General features: G+C 39.7%; 1 long non-coding RNA gene across 1 annotated transcript; it reads right to left on the bottom strand.

Moving 5' to 3' along the window:
- Positions 1-1,276: 1,276 nt before the first annotated feature.
- On the bottom strand, positions 1,277-12,005 carry LOC129095133 (uncharacterized). Its single transcript, XR_008531375.1, has 3 exons — positions 11,921-12,005; positions 9,435-9,546; positions 1,277-1,578 (listed from the first exon to the last, which is right to left on the bottom strand). It is a non-coding gene; the product is annotated as an uncharacterized LOC129095133 (long non-coding RNA).
- Positions 12,006-16,526: the final 4,521 nt, after the last annotated feature.

Raw genomic sequence — 16,526 nt, 5'->3', positions numbered from 1 at the left:
TCTTGTCATTTCACAGAACTTTTTTATGAGACTTTGTACTGTATGGTGAGTGATGAGCAACTTTTGCTGTGGGCTGACTGGATGTCAGACTAAACCATATTATGTCCTAGCTTGACAAGCACCTGCCAGCATACAGATGTTGCTGGCAACGGTTTAGGGTTTCAACATCAACACTTAGATTTAGAAGATGACCAACTCTGACAAAAAGTGCAAAATTCTAGAGTGATGTGCCATCATTAACAGCACCTTACAGCTTTTAGTGCTTTCAGAAAAATCCTTTTAAAAACATTTTCAGACACATTCCATAAACTGTAAAAGCAGTGGACGTAGCAACTGGGAGGTCACCCATTGTTGCCTGATGCTGTTTTGAAGCCTTGAGGTCGGCATTTTGTCTGTAGCCATCTTTGCTTTTGGCCGTGGAGGGGTCCAGAGGGCGCACGAGGTAGAACGAGGTAGAACTTGCTGCAATGCAACCATGCAGTCATCTGGCTGAACTGCTCAAAAGACTTCCCACCAGGAATGTGGCTTATACTTCTGTGATAACATGTCTCTGGTTTGCAAACCTCAACTGGAAATAATGTATTTTCTATGCATTAAATGAGCTTCTTTAGATGTTCTCATGTTAATGTTAATCATACTAGAGACACTTTAACGTTTTTACCATCAAGGTACAATCACCATAAACATGTTGGCTCAAGTACTTGCATTATATGTTCCTTATTCATTAAATATAAACTATTTGACAGCCATGGTTAACTGTTATAATGTAGGTTAATATTTTACAAAATACATTACCACTTTAAAAATAAATTATGTAAATAAACTGCACAACAGTGAATAAATTATTTAATATTACATTAAAAGGTTGTTAACACAGTAGTGCACATGATAATACAATCATATACATACAATAATATGGCCCTCTAGAAGGGGCCACTCTGCATACCAAATACTTTTGAAACTTTAACATTCTGCTGCTTGCTTACACTAAATTTGGAATAGAGGACTCTTACTTTAAACAGAGAATACTTCATATTTCTATTTTACGTCAGCAAGTGATTCCAATTCTACTTCCACCTCTGTGAGAATTACACTAGATAATTCACAAGAACAGAAAAAAAAAAATATTTGACCATAAAAGTCTGTCAAATCTGTGATCCATGGGAAGTGGAAACTCGAGGCACACAGAAGCTGAACAAACAGTCCTCCCTTTGACGAGGAAAACACAGCTTTGAGTTTGATATGAATTATAATCCCTACCGTACTCCGTCCCTATTTTCAAGACAGATCCACCAATATTCACACACATGGATGGATCCAACATTGAACAAAATGAGACACAACAGAAACCATGATGATTATGTTGTTTTCCCCCCCATCACATTGAATAACATCCTTCATGCCTCCATTTCAGCTCTCAAATGTCTCCACTCCAAGTTTCTCCCCGTCAAAGTCATACATCCATTGCTCTTCTCATGTGTGATGGACACTGTTTACCATGGCCATGATAAACTATTTCCTCATAAACGATTTTGTCACGGCCTTCTGCTGGCTGTCATGTGGGATTCCGCCTGCAGACTAAAACAACCATAATTCACTGGGTGTATTTACCTCCTCAGAGGACAGAAGCTTGACAGATGATAAATGGCCACTGCTGACAATCATCAACACATACCGCCCTGTGTTTGCCTTGAGTATAAGTGGCGCCAGGACATGGAAATAAGACTTTGACATATCTATGGGGAGAGCAACATGGAGAGAGGGGAAAGAAATAGAGAACAAGAAAAGAGAAACTGTGGAGACTATTAGCGACTGCATGAAATCTCTGATATGTATATTGAGCATGTTTGTTTCTCTGTTTCCTCTTGTGTTGACTGTGTAATATTTCCCTACTGTGAATGGATTGATGCTGTACATGCAGACCCAGCAGGGGAGAAGCGCAGCTGTAAATTGAAGAGGTTTTTCTTCCTTCTGCTGCTTCTGTGCGGCATAGTCTTTCAGCATATGAGCGCATGACTCAGAAGATAACACAGTCAGGATGATGAATGTGTGCCTCCTTACAGCATATTTTCAAATAAAGACGTTTCCACATGGCCTAATGACATGTAGCAAAGTCACCTGCTGCACTGCCAGTGAAATATGTTGTGTTTGTTCTCTGTATGTGCGCTTGTTGACAGTGTGCATGCATACAGTAGCTGACTCTGTGTGTGTGTGTGTGTGTGTGTGTGTGTGTGTGTGTGTGTGTGTGTGTGTGTGTGTGTGTGTGTGTGTGTGTGTGTGTGTGTGTGTGTGTGTGTGTGTGTGTGTGTGTGTGTGACAGGGTGGGCTGATGGTTACAGAGACTCCCCTGTAACAGAAAGCTCTCTAATCTCTAAACAGTAATTGTGTCCATCAACTTCCATGCATTCTCGAGGAAAAACTCCAATTCTGAATGTAACCTCTTCAACATCAGCTAGAAGTTACTTAAACTAAAAGCTTTATCAAATTCAAACAGATACATACAGATTCAAGGGTTTTGACTATGTGGCGTATTCACACATAAGAGAAGTGGCAAAGTAAAGTATGCTCAAAGCAGACAATATGCATACTAAATACTCTCAATCTTGTGTCGGGTGTTGATGCACACTACTCTCCCACAATGAAATGCACAAAGGAAATGAAGGAGCATCTCACAGCAGAAAATATTTCTATTCATTGGTTTTATTTCAAGTTTCAGTTTAATTGACATCCTGTTTGTAAAAAAGTGGTAGAGTCTGTATACTATATGTTAAAACAGTATAATATATGGTTTGCGTCTGGACAAACATGCTCACAATGACAATGCTAGCATGCTGATATCTAGCAGGTATAATGTTCACCATGGTCACCATATTAAACAGAAAGTCTGCATTCCAAATTGCATAATTTTTTACAAAGTAGGTAATGTTGCATGCAGAATGCCTTCAATTGGGACATACAACCTTCCTAATAAAAATGCACCTTGAGCTTTGACCCTCTTGCTCATACATCCACTGCGCAGAGGATTGTGGGTCAAAATACCCAGAATGCATGACAAGATACAGTAGGACATTCTGATATTTTCCTTATTTTGCATTTGAATGTAATGGGACATACTAAATCTATAAAAAAGTATGGTAGTGTGGGTATTGGAATGGTACATCTGAGGCTGATAAGTCAGTTTTGCAGGTATTTAGTTATAAACGAAAGCATTGGACAAATTAGAATACTGACCTGATGGTGGAAATTGAGATATCATTAATGTTATGTGGGTTCATCCTAACGTGAACATTCTTCCAATAGTTGTTGAGACATTTCACTTGACACCACAAATGGCAATTTCATGGTGGTGCCTGAGGAAAAGTCAATGGATCACCAAAGTCAGCTGGTATTATCCTCCAGGGACCAAGAATTTCTGCTCAAAATTCCATGCCAATTCTTCCCATAATTTAGATATTTCAGTCTGGAATTATGTGGTGGACGGACTGAAAAAACTGACATTGCCATCCCTAGAGCCATTCTGCTACTATAGCTTGGCTAATGACAGTAAAAAGAAGTTATCTTTGTGTCACAGTGGTTTCTAACTAAGTGATTCAAACTGTAACCACCGATAGTTAAAGCAAAAGAAGCACTATCGGCCATTCTATACTCATGACAAAAATATGTAGTTAGTTCTACTTTTTTGTCTGAAAAGGCTTCTTTTAAAAACACAACAACGTGTTTATTTTTCTACCAGTAAACATGGCTGTGCAACATGTCTTGAATCCCTCCTGCACATGAAACAAGGATAATTCCTAATCATGAAGCCTTTCATCCAGGTAAAGTACACCCCTGAACACAATATTAATTAGCACCAGGTCTTTGATCTTCTTCTAACAAGTAAGTGTGCAGTGCTGTGGCTTGAATAAAAAGTGTAGAAAAACACCACTTTTTATGGATTGAGGTCTTATTCAGCTGTCTCATTGAAACTGCAGCTTCCCTCCATGTTGTTTTGAAGATGCATCTCGGACAGACTAATGTGGCCTAGGGTGGCATTTAGTGTTTTGCAACGAAAAAAAAAAAGACAATTATAGTTTTCATCTATGCAACACTTCAAAAACACTACTAAAGCTATTGCAGTGTCTTTGTACTCTATCCTCCTTCTTCTTCTTTGTGCAACACATTATCTACTTGTCAGAGAATTAGGAGATTAGTCATGTCAGACCTTGCTTCCTTTGTGGGCTATCTGTGAATTAGGCGCTGTGAAGGACATTTTCAACAGCCAGCAGTGAAAGAATCCTTGGCATATATTTCCCACACACATACTTTGCTTGCTAGTTGGGCACACATGGTGATCCTACAGCTGTTCCCCACCCTCAACCCTGCCAACTATCATTACGATGGATCCGAAACCTAACACTTGGTTGCATTAGGCTTATGCAAGAAAATGTATTCCTTGTTTATTTAAGTCTAACAAATACAGGGCACATAACATGGTGTGATTTCAACTTTCAAACTTTAGAAGAAAAATGCAATTCACCCACTAAATTGAACTTTTCCAACAAATGAAACTCAATCTATCCCTTTAGACAGTTTCAATAGGGTTAAAGTCAACAGCATGACATGCGGAGGCACTTCTGACGAAAGTTAGTGATGCATCTCATACCCAAATAGTTAGAAAAGGGCTCTGAGGATTTAGATCACTGTCAAGATACAGTATATTTGATTTGTTCAATATTACCCCTGTGAAAATCCACAGAACAGGCTGTTTTCAGAATGTCAATGTTGTGTATCACAGCCATCATAATGCTTACATATCCTGCTTCAGGACTCTAAGGTCTCTTCAGAATCCCATGCACATGGGGAAACGGATGATTCCCAGAGATATCCTGAGGATATTGGATTTCCCCGGCAGATGAAACTATTTGTGACCAATATGTCAATTTTCTCCAGTCTGTTTGCGAGGGGCAGGGAAGGCAGGTTGTGACATCTCTCAGCATAAGCAGACACATGTTCTGCTGACCAGCGAAAGCTTCACATCTAGATATGGAGAGGTTGCTCTGTGGCAATTTATTAACATCCTGTCCAGGTGACCGGGTAAGCTCAAGACCAGGCTCACATTTGGAGCAAATTTAACCGTGGCACTGCTCCCTGCCATCAGATTTGCAGCACAAATCCACTACAGTGTTTTAGATATTATGCTAGCTGTGATTAATATGCATGAGATAATTTTTTTTTGAAAGACCGGCTAACGAACTGAAATGCACTCTGCTATCTCGGGTCGGTGTTATATTTGCAAAAATTCAATTCAGTCAGTGGAGATATGAAAGATGTTCCAGATTTCATTAAAGTATTAGAATAATAATTTAAAAAATGCAGACAAAAATAGCTGCCTCCAGATAAATCATCCAAAGATAACATTTCCAGATCGATCAGTGCTGGCAGCGGCCCAGCACACAGTGAGCTTATTTACCACCCACAAGGCATTTCTGTTCAGACTGATGTATATAGGAGCAGGCAGGCAGATGCAGTCATTGTCGGCTCCTCTGTGTCATTCTCTGTTCCTCTGTCTGACTTGAGAAAAAAAGAAAACAGGACTTATTGGCTCCGTAAATGAAACCACTTGCTTGTGACACAAGTGTGCCTTCCAGAATTAGTTTATTGTGCCAAGTTTCATTAAATTCACTTTAAAAGGAAGGGATACTTGCAGTGTTGCCCACTAAGTCACATCACTTAAAATGGTTAATGCTGAAAGGTGACACCTGCTGCTGTGACGTGTCTGTGGACCATTGTCACGGCTCAGCTTTCTGTCAGTGTTCATTTTCAACAAGTTTCTTATTTATTTTAAATGGGGACAGATCACCACCACTTAAAATGAGTTCTTGAGCATGCCACTATTTAGCATAGTAACATAAACATGTTTTATTCAAATGACGAGCGATAAGAGCACGGGAGGAAGCCATATTCCCTTCAGTGCCAGCAGGCAGGCACAGAGACAGATCTAGCCTCGCTGACTAAATTGTGCCTTTTTTCAGAAAATTGGCAAGCTCTGGCTCACTAGAGGCACACTATGGTGTTGTCAATAACAATGACTGCCTGTGGCTTATTTATTTTCTTATCAGCTTTAATCAGTCTGTGTTGACAGTGACATCTGCGCTCAGCAATATCCAAAAGCTACCGGTTCAGATCCATGTACATATTTGTGTTGTTTTGTGTCATATGGCTGTGGTGTATAATTGGAAATTTGTATTTGAAGATACAATTGACCATCTAATTTAGGGTATAGTCACATATGTTCTTAAAGAGCACCAGTTACAGTGTATATGGACAGTGTGTTCTTAGGGGGTTTTCTTGACCCACTGATACAAAAAATACAGGACAAGTTTTTCTATCAAATCCTTTCTATCTTTCATGTTTTGGCCTGTCATTCTCAAACCAATAGGTCACTGTTTGAAAACTTTTTACATCAAGAACATAGTCATCTTAAATCTTAAAGTGGGACTTATTAAATTAAACTATCGAGGGCCATTTAAGAGCAGTTATTTCCTGTGAAACCCCAAATGATAAAAGGTTATTCACTTTAGATTTCATAGCTGACAAATGACTGAAAGTTGAATAAAAAGACTCTGGCCTTTTGCCCTCTGAACAGATAGCTGCTGGTTTTGGACAGCTGTATGACTGACTGAATCTCCACTGAGGAGCACATTTTTCCACTTTTCTGCCCGGCTCAACTGCCGGGTATGCCGAGAGGCGTTTGCCTGTCTAGGGAAGCGACGCTGGACTTGTGAGCAAATGTGTGTGTGCGTGTGTGTGTGTGTGTTTGTGTGTGCGTGTATGGGTCTGTGTAATGTGTGTGTGTGTATCGTCCATGTCTACCTCTCTCACTTGCTGAAACATATCCGTCCAAATTTGACAGCACGGGGGCAGACAGCCATGTTGCAGAATTCTGATCATTTAAATGCTCAGAGGCCCGGTTGAATAGCGGAGTTGTTAAAAAAGAAAGAAAGAAAGACACATGAAGAGAAAGATCGAGAGCAGCCCTCTGCATGCCTCCACATCACATGAGGGACCGCCTGCCACTTTCCTGTGAAAAATAATGCTCACTTGTCAATCTTCCAAGAGCCAGTCAGATAGCCGCAAGTCCCATGGAGACCTATTGAGGTGTATGCTTTGTTTCATCTGGGGCACGCCTCAGAGGAGATCAGGACTGTTGTATCTACGAATTGTCTCCAAAATATAGGGTAGGAAAAGAAGGGCACTTTTGATACAACCCTTGAGCTGATGTGCTATCTAGCTTTGGTATTGTAAACAAAATATTTACTCAATTGCTTGAACAGAAAGAGACAAATAAATGTGATACAGATTTGAAATGAACCTGGGAGCTATGTTAATTTTTCTTTATTTCCTAACGATGCTATTACCACATCTTAAAACTTAAGATACATGGCATTGTCGTTCTGCAGTTGCTGCTTCTTTGTGTAAAACACTCCTTAAACTTCTATTCAATAGCACATTATTGCCCCTAAACCTTTTAAAAAATTAGATTTATCACTGCCCTAATTACTTAAATTACTGTCTGATGATAAATCGACCAGCACACGGTTATGTACACAAAGGTACTGCATTCTTCCAGAAAAAAAGCAATTCTCTATAGTCCATAGCACAAACTATAAAGGTGTCAAGTGATTTATCTATGCGGCAATGCAAATAAAGAAAAACATACCCAGTAGCTTGAGCACGAGGTCTGCATATCTGTCCACACAAACATTTCCATGTCATTTTGAAATACACTTCCTATTACAGTTTCATGATGCGTAGCACTGAAGCAAGCAAAAAAAAAAACTCACTTATATTACTGTTGGAAACATTACTTTACCATAAAGGCTTATTTTATTTTTTCTAAATAAAGTAAAGAACTAATGACAATGCTCTTAACAAGCCCAGAGCAGCCGACCGTGCCTCCAGCCTGCAGCGACCGCATTGAAAGAGATTCTGCCCTGAACATCCCACGAGACGTCTTAAATGAGGAGGTTTATATCAGTGTATCTCGTACGGAGAGAGAGATTGAACGTTTTGCAAATTATTCACAGGGATTATAAATCACAGCGGTGTCAGTGTTTCCAATGATGGGAGAGGATGCTGCCTCATTCCTTAATACAAATGACATGGAAAACAACAGCTGCAGCAATAAAAACCCTCTGCCATAAAATAAGGACAAATAAATGTACAAAAAGGAAAAGCTGTGGCTCATCATTAAGCATGTCTGCGAGTATCTCAATGTCATCTCAATGACTTGATGCCTGTTTTATTGTTGTATTTGCTTGTTTCAGTCTTGTGCATTCAATTGTCTAATTCATTTATCTATTTCATGTCTTCTTTATGTTTATCTTATTGGATTTTAATTGTTATTGTTTCCATGTCTGTATAGTACTTTTACACACTCTTGAGAAGCCCTGTGGTGATGTGAGACCTAAAGTGACTGAGGAAGATTTCAGCAACTTCATATTGGTCAGTCAAAGAAAAATGCACTGCATTATGTGACAGATTCATATTTATCAAGCACCCAGGTGTCTTAAAGTGACAAATTGTAATAATGATGGTGTTTCTATAAAAAGCGTATTCCCAGAAACACTCAGAAAGACATATCGGCTGAATAGTTTCTGGCAGACAGAAGACTGTTTATGTTCAATACAGAGTTTTAGAAAGAAATGTAGGTCTTCTACATGGCTGTCACTTTCTCAGTATAAAAAAATTATTTGCAGCCTTGTCCTTTGTTATGTAGTTCAATGTACACTGTTGTGTTCATTTCTGAATGACAAACTTACAGTAAATGTGACATCAAATCTGTTGCTGCTGTAATGTGAAATGCTTTTACGTCAGCACAGCTCGCTAGTTTCTTCCATTTGTCATTAAAGAGAGAAAAAGAGAAGTGACACAGGATGGTGGAGCAAAAAGTTACTTTTGAGTTAATTAGCTTCTTCCACTACCAACATAATTACCCAACTCATTTTTATTTTTTGCCATCTTTTTTCAGGGATTTTGCCTTCATTGGGCAGCTGACAGTGTAGACAACGGCCTGAAACAGGAGAAGAGGGGAGTGACCCTGGCCAGTGTCAGACCATGGGAGTTGCGGTTGTATGCCTCTTAACCACTAAGGCCACTGGAAGCACCAGTTTTTGGCAAGTTTAAACAGCAAACCTATTTCTCTGTCATCTGGTTTATTTAAACTATCCATGGATTTTACGCTCTACTGGCTCAGTATTGATGCTAAAGTACTATATGTTGCCTTTCTGTCAAAGGACCAGAAATATACTCATAAAAATAGTCAAACATCAAACACAAACTTAGTAAAAGGATAACAAGGACTGATGAAGGAATCTGAGAATCTGGTCATTAAGAAAACCTTGACCATGATGTGTGTGCATACAACAATCTTTCCATTCATTCATTTTCTCTACCTGCTTATGCATGTTCAGGGTTTATCCATTGTGCGTCGATCTCAATCAATGCTGAGCCAGTAGACAGGAAAACACCTAAGATCAGCTGCCGATCCATCGCAGGGGCCAACACCTGAAACAGAAAAAAACCACATTAAAAATCAAATCTACAGGCCATGTATTGATTTCACCAGGACTTCATCCATCATGAATGTTTGTGATACAGTGTCGATAACTGCGACACCTATCACACTATATTTGGATCTTAATTGACCTTAATCCTCAAGTCTGAATCAGAACATAAAAAACTCTAAGAAATAGAGTTACTGTAGTTTTTTTTTTTTTTCTATGACAGCAGTGATAAAATGGCTAATAAATGACTGATGAGAGATGATGTTCTCCAACAGCCACTCCCTCCCAAGGCCAGTGTCACCCCGTGTCTCTCTCCATTTACTGCACTTTGTAATTATGCACAGCGGCAGCAGCGATGGTTAACTACACTAAGGCCAGGTGAGAACGTGTGGTGACTCTTGCTAATGAAGGTGAAACACATTGACACTTCATTTCCACATTAGCCTCCCCCTTTCCTCTCCTCACTTTACTCTGTGTGACCCGAACCTCCCCGCTCATCTGTGTCCTGTAACGGCTTCACACAAGCTTACATGCACGCACTCATGTTTTTATTCATATACTTATAAGAACTGGCTATATTCTTTATCCAGTACGCAAAGACATTTGCAGCCAAAATTCACTGCAAACAACGAATCACATCCTTCAACTGACTATGACTTTCTCTTGAATTTTAAAAACAATTTAACCTTTGCTTTCAGGTTGTGCTGTTGTTGGCTTGTGGCTGCAATGCAGGCTTTTTTTTTTAGCAGCAATGCAACCTAAAGAGGCAAAGCTGCATGCTGTGTGTGATCATGGGATCAATGCTTGAACTTGTGATTTGCTGTGTTTCAACTACAGATATCTGCAGGTTCTAACCCTGACCTTAACCTGATGCTATTTATAATCTTAAAGGGGAAGTTTTTATTTAATGTAATTTTCATACTTTGTGTTTTTTCCTCACCTGGGATCACACTCGCATGGAAGTGTTGTGATACTAGTGTGGATGGATTAAACATGACCTTAAACAAGGTTATATTTGCATCATGTATATATATTTTCTTTTAGATATTTACACTGCAATATTGAGCATTACTATGCTAGAGCGGCTGCGAACGTTAGTTGCAAGATCTCGCAAGAGTGTGTTACTGAGAAAGAGAAAGTTATCTAACAAAGTTAATATTCTACAGATTTGTGTGTTTGAAAAAAGCCATTTTTTGTATCAGAATGTTAGTTAGATATGTGGCTTGTGAAAAATGTGTCCAATATTTACATTGGGGACTGTGGAGCTAGTAAGAAAGACAGCCATAATCTGTACTCACGTAAACCTCTGCCATTGGAGATAATAGACCGCTAATCTCTTAAAGGGGAGGGGCAGTGGAGAAACACTCGTGACCGATGCAGGAAACTGACTCTCAGTGTACCGTCGCGTTTCTGAACTGTCTCTGCTCCAAGTAATGAGTTTGTGTCCTGACTAATCAGCGTCCTGTGAGGAGCTACTGGCAGCTGCAGCGTGGTTTAAGTGTGTGAGGGGACATGGAGAGTCGACTGTTTGTTCAAAACAACAATGGCGGCTTCCAATGAGGTTAGCATAGATGCTGCAAAAGCATCAGTTATATTAAAACCGGAGAGTATTTCTTAATCGAGAGAAGAGCAAAGAATGGCCCGGAAGGTTTTCCTTGATAGAAAAGATGTTTTTCGCCATTCTCCTGACTGACTTCAGCCAGTGTTTGGAGACAGATGACAGATGGATGGTTCATCAAATCAACTGCAAAGTACTTTTTGAAAGTCCCTGCCCTTTTCTAACAGTATCCAATGACAGCTCCTCTGATTGTTCTGTGTAACAAACCATCTGGTGCATCAGGTTAAGTGCTTATGGCAGCAGGACAATATGTGTGGGATTAAATAAATCAATAAACTACAGTGCTCAAGTTTTTTGGATAGCAAACCACATCTAAGGGACAGAGAAATAAGCTTTACTGTATCAGACTTTGGATACATACTTGTTAGCTGAGTAATTAATTGTTTGTTTGCCTTCTCATGGGAACAAATTTATCCTTTAATAAAAAAGATTTCATGAATTGTGTAAGCAAAACCTGCTTGGAGTATTCCACCCAGGTGGCTGTTAAGTGCCAAATCTGAAAGAAACTGAATTGAAGAAGTCTGGTTTTGTACTTGTGTCAATGTGTAAGTTTTGGTTTAGGGTCTAGGATGGAGCAGCACTGCTTTGAGTGAAGCAAAAGGTAGATATTTGTGTGAGTACAAATACAAAACAAGTGAGAATATCTAAAGTATTTACATTAAATACTGCCACAGGAAAATGTAAACTCTAATCTCAAGTAACAAAAGAGTTGACTACACATTGAGAATTTAATGAAGAACTAAAGAAAACCACTTACCACTTCTAAGGTGCTGGCTTGCAGGTTGCCATCTGAGGAAGGGTTGAGTTTTATATGATCCAGAGTTTCAACAGACTTCTTTTTCTCTTCTTTCAAAAAGACACTTCTTCTTCTGATACTTCTTCTTTGGGTTTTTCAGTCAGTTGGTATCCTTGAATTTGCATTACTGCCTCCTACTGGGTTTTATCATCCACTGTTATCCTTTACTCTTGCAGCCATGTAAATAGTCTGGCTGTTTTCAAAAACATCCTTTTTCTCTCCTCCAGTTAGTCTCCACTGTCAGTCACCTCTTTACTCTCGACCTCTCCTCATCTTCGCCCCTGTATTCCTGCAATCAGAGCTCTTTTTTACATCTTTATACTTACTGCTTGAAATCAGGACGTGTTCTACTGTCTCCTTTTCGTGACACTGACTACAATGACGAGTAGGAATACTACTAGTATACGATCCAAGTTGCTGTGACCAATTCTTAATCTACTCATGATTTCTTCTTCTTTCTGTTGGGTCCACCTCTTCTTAACCCTCCTATTTTATTTTGTATTCCATGTAAGTACCTTCCTTTTATTGCACTATCCCAATACTGTGATCTTGATCAACATAGAATCAGAATTGATAGAGAGGCCATTCAACGAACAAACACAGATAAATCATCTTGAGAAGTGCAAAGTGAGGGCACACTGGCTGGTCCTCACATCTGAACTTTTGAATGTAGCACAAACTGTTTGTTGGTCTAAAACTCGTCGATCCTCACAGAGATAGAAAAGGAAAACACACAAACACAGCCAAGTTTGCCATTTGTACCCTCTTTGGGAACAAGCCGTTATATTTGTCAGACTCTGAATTTATGTCCTAAAGTTGAGATGTTATTTGCCCCGTTGGTCAGAACCTTTTCCCGGTGCCAGGTATTGATAACTCCCCATTCACCCATCACATTGAAATGTAAAAATAAAATACAAAGAGTTTCCATAACAACAGTCAATGAGTGCTTACTCTAGAGATAGCTGGATACACAAACGTGGAAACGTTTGCCCTTCTTGTCTCGTTAACATCCATCATACATTTGTACATCACATGAAACGGACAGGATGACATGCAGAAAAGGTGCCAAGAATGCTGAAACACAAAGCTGTGTAACTTTTCTTTTAATCCACTATGACCAGTTCAAATGCTGTAGGAATGAGTTGTTGGAGCGCCCTGTCACCTGCTTGCACTGTTACAAGATTAATTTTTCTAATCCCCGCTAATACTCTCGCTTGCAAACATTTTTAAGTGGCTAGCACACGGCTCGGCTGTTCTAATATTCATTGACTGCTGTCAACATTTTCTAAATGATATAATGGATTCTCCAAATTGACTCCGAGCAGACTCCTGATACCATGTACATGATATTATAAAGGCTGGGGAATTAAGCATGGAGTATATGACCCCAATTAGCGCTTATCTCCGTTACTTCGAGCGCTGCAATCCCGTGAGGCGGATTTTAAACGATCATTGTCAGTCAGTAAGAGACGTCAAGGAACTTTGAGAATGACACCGTCTCACGCCGTCAACTTTATCTTGAGAGATTTGGCTTACTCGTAATAAAAAGTCATTTTTGCATGCAGAGAAATGTGGTGTTACTATGAAAGGATAAGTCAGCAGTTTCTTTTACTGGGTTGTGACTTAATAACACTGAGTTGCTGCTGAGGGTGTTGATTAGATGCAAAGGTGAAAATCTAAGATGCTGGAAAAACTAACAAACCAATATATATTCATGAGGTTAATTACAGGAAGTGCTAAAATGATACCTTTTCATTATCGTGCCCGCTGTCAAATAGCAACTAGCACTGAAAGGTGTCATATTACAAATCAGAGCCAATTATATAGATATTACGAGTCAATACTTTTTCTTAGGTTGGCAGGTTTGTGCTGTTATTGAACTGTTGTGCTTTACAAGTACACTAAATTGTTTTGAGTCTGATGTCAGAGAGTGTTTTTATTTACTGTTTGTTACTTTCACTGTGAATCAGCTTGCATTGGGTGTTATAAGATAAAAATGAGTTGTGGGGACAGCTGTTGGGTAAAGGTGAATACACAGTAATTCATAGTACTGACTGTCAACTGCAGAGCATTTTTCAGTGGCTACCAGGAAAGACAGGATAATAAAAGCGATGTCAGGCATGAAATTATTTATACAATGAATACTAAAGAAAAAAGCCCATTTCATAAATCATGCAATGATAATCATAATTTGTGGGGCACAGTGCTGCTGCTAAAACATTCAGTCAGAAAATTGTGTGTTTGGATCTGAGTTATCAGTCATACTTATTTTTAAAGGAATCTAACTAAATTGCAAAGCAAATTGGACATATTTGTTAAATAAAGTTAAAATTCCGCAAAGAAGGAATCAAATGCTAAAATGTGTTTCTGTTCCTTCATTTCTTTCCTTTTTTTTTAAAGCAATCTCTGATTTCTTGCAGGTGCTACATAAAGCCATTAATCAAATCATGTTTTCATGGAAGGATCACGAAGGTAAATGAAACACACTGATTGCTCACTGATTTACTATTGTGTTTCACGATTGGTGTTGTTATATCACTTTCAGCCAACAAGTGGCTTGTAAACCAGCTCATGCCAAGAATCCCCAACAAGAGCGGCATTTCAATGCTGTATAATCACCTTGCTTATTATTCAGAGTAGTCTATCCACTGTTGATTAATGCCTCGGAGCAAATTTGTACAGAGGGTCCCGTTAATCTACAGTGCCGTTTTAATCAAGTGGACCTTTGTTTTGTCCAGCCGTCTAGTTTGCCCACCAGCCTTGCACTTTCACATGGCCATTATGTATTGATCACAGCAGAGTGAGAAATTCTGCAGAGAAGAAATTCGGTTGTCTTTACTGCTTGTGTCTCTCCATCTTTCCTTCGTTCAGGCGCATTCAGAGTCGTAAATCCTCTGAGCATTTCATCATGCAGTGGCAACAGTGGGCACCCTTGTCAGCCGCCCTGACCCCAGCGGACCTCTGCCAGTATCGACCAAGTGACCCAGTGTACTGTTAAGGGAAAACAACATTTCCTGCAATCGTGGCGAGGTCCCTGAGCAGAGAGAGAGGAGGCGGCAATGTGAGTGACACCGGGTGACAAACACTTTGAACTCAGACAACAGGAAATTAATGCAGGGAGTGCAGCTCAAGGCACAACACATTGTATGCGGCACACTTAAATTGACACGTCTATCCAGATGACACATGTTGATACCATGGCCGTGGCCTCAGTTCAACTTGTGATTCTCTGCATCTGGTTGTCTTCCAGTGCTGCTGGCGCACTGGCCACATAAAGACAGACCCTGCAGATACTGGAGCTGCCCTGAGAATACAAATGTAAGTGACTTAGCTTTTCCATCCCACGACAAATCTCAACATGGCATCAGCAGCTCTACAAACTTAATGCAAAAGGGGTGTTGGCAGTTGTGCGATGAAATGGCCCCATTTAATGCACAGATTGCAATCAGCCGGTGAACAGTCTATGCCCATCAGTCATTACTTTTAAACCAAGTGTGAGTGTGGGCAGTGACAGCATCTGGTTTTTGGCCTCTGGAATTTAGGTGCTTAACCTTGCATGCCTGCTGGGCTAAAAAAGCTGCATGTTAGTCTTCTTCACTTTGTCCCTGCTCAATAAAGACCCACAGTTTTGATATGAATGTTTCATTTTAAACTTAGTCTATCCCACAACAACTACTGAATTTAAAACACAAAAATATGGCCTCCCTATGGTTCTTCCAAATATCTACTGAAGATCTAATTTCACTGATCTGCAAGCCACAGCTGTCAGCCATAACATCAAACTGAGTCGTAATGTGGCTCCTACCTGATATCACCTTCAAGCTGAAAAAGCCCCCAATGTACTCAAGACAAAACAACCATTCAACATCTGTTGGGATCCCTCTGGCTCTGGCTTTAATGCATTTTAACAGTGCATGCGCAGGGAGGAAATATTGTAGGTCCCCACAAGAAAGACAGCACAATGAGCATTTACCATAATGATTGCATTGCACCGTAGGCTCATGCATCCAGTTGCAAAGTCAGGCCAGTGCCTGTCATTTAAATGCTATCCCAGGAAGGACATCTGCAGTGGCGGCCTGACTCGTGCTGTACATAAAGGGTGAAACGAATCAATCAGGCGGCAGCGCTTCCATAATCCATTACACTCAACGTTATTGAAATACATTCAAATTAAAAGTCTATTTCCAGGGTCTCTGCTAGAACATTTAATGGGCACCATTCATAGCATCGAGTGTCAATACTATGATTATCACAAATAAACTCAAAGCAATTTACCCTTCTGTATTAACAGAGAAATGTCTGGGAAGGTGGAAGCAAGCCTGACATTAGACCATCTGATCATTTAAATCTATTTTTGATTGTTGGAGATATGAAACCCCAGCTCAGATATCATTAATTGCTTGTCCTCCCTTTTTCAGTCAACATAATGCGTTTCCCCTCTTCCTATCTGCAATGTGATCCATTGGATCTGAGATGTAATTTACATGATTGGTAAGACATCTTATTGTTATTTGTAAGACATCAGATGGATGAAGTTTAAAGAGGTAATACCAGTAATTTCATCAGC

The sequence above is a fragment of the Anoplopoma fimbria genome, chromosome 8, assembly GCF_027596085.1.
Source record: "Anoplopoma fimbria isolate UVic2021 breed Golden Eagle Sablefish chromosome 8, Afim_UVic_2022, whole genome shotgun sequence".
NCBI lineage: Eukaryota > Metazoa > Chordata > Actinopteri > Perciformes > Anoplopomatidae > Anoplopoma > Anoplopoma fimbria.
Note: the sequence above shows the minus strand (reverse complement) of the source record. Positions and strands in the feature narration are given on the sequence as shown.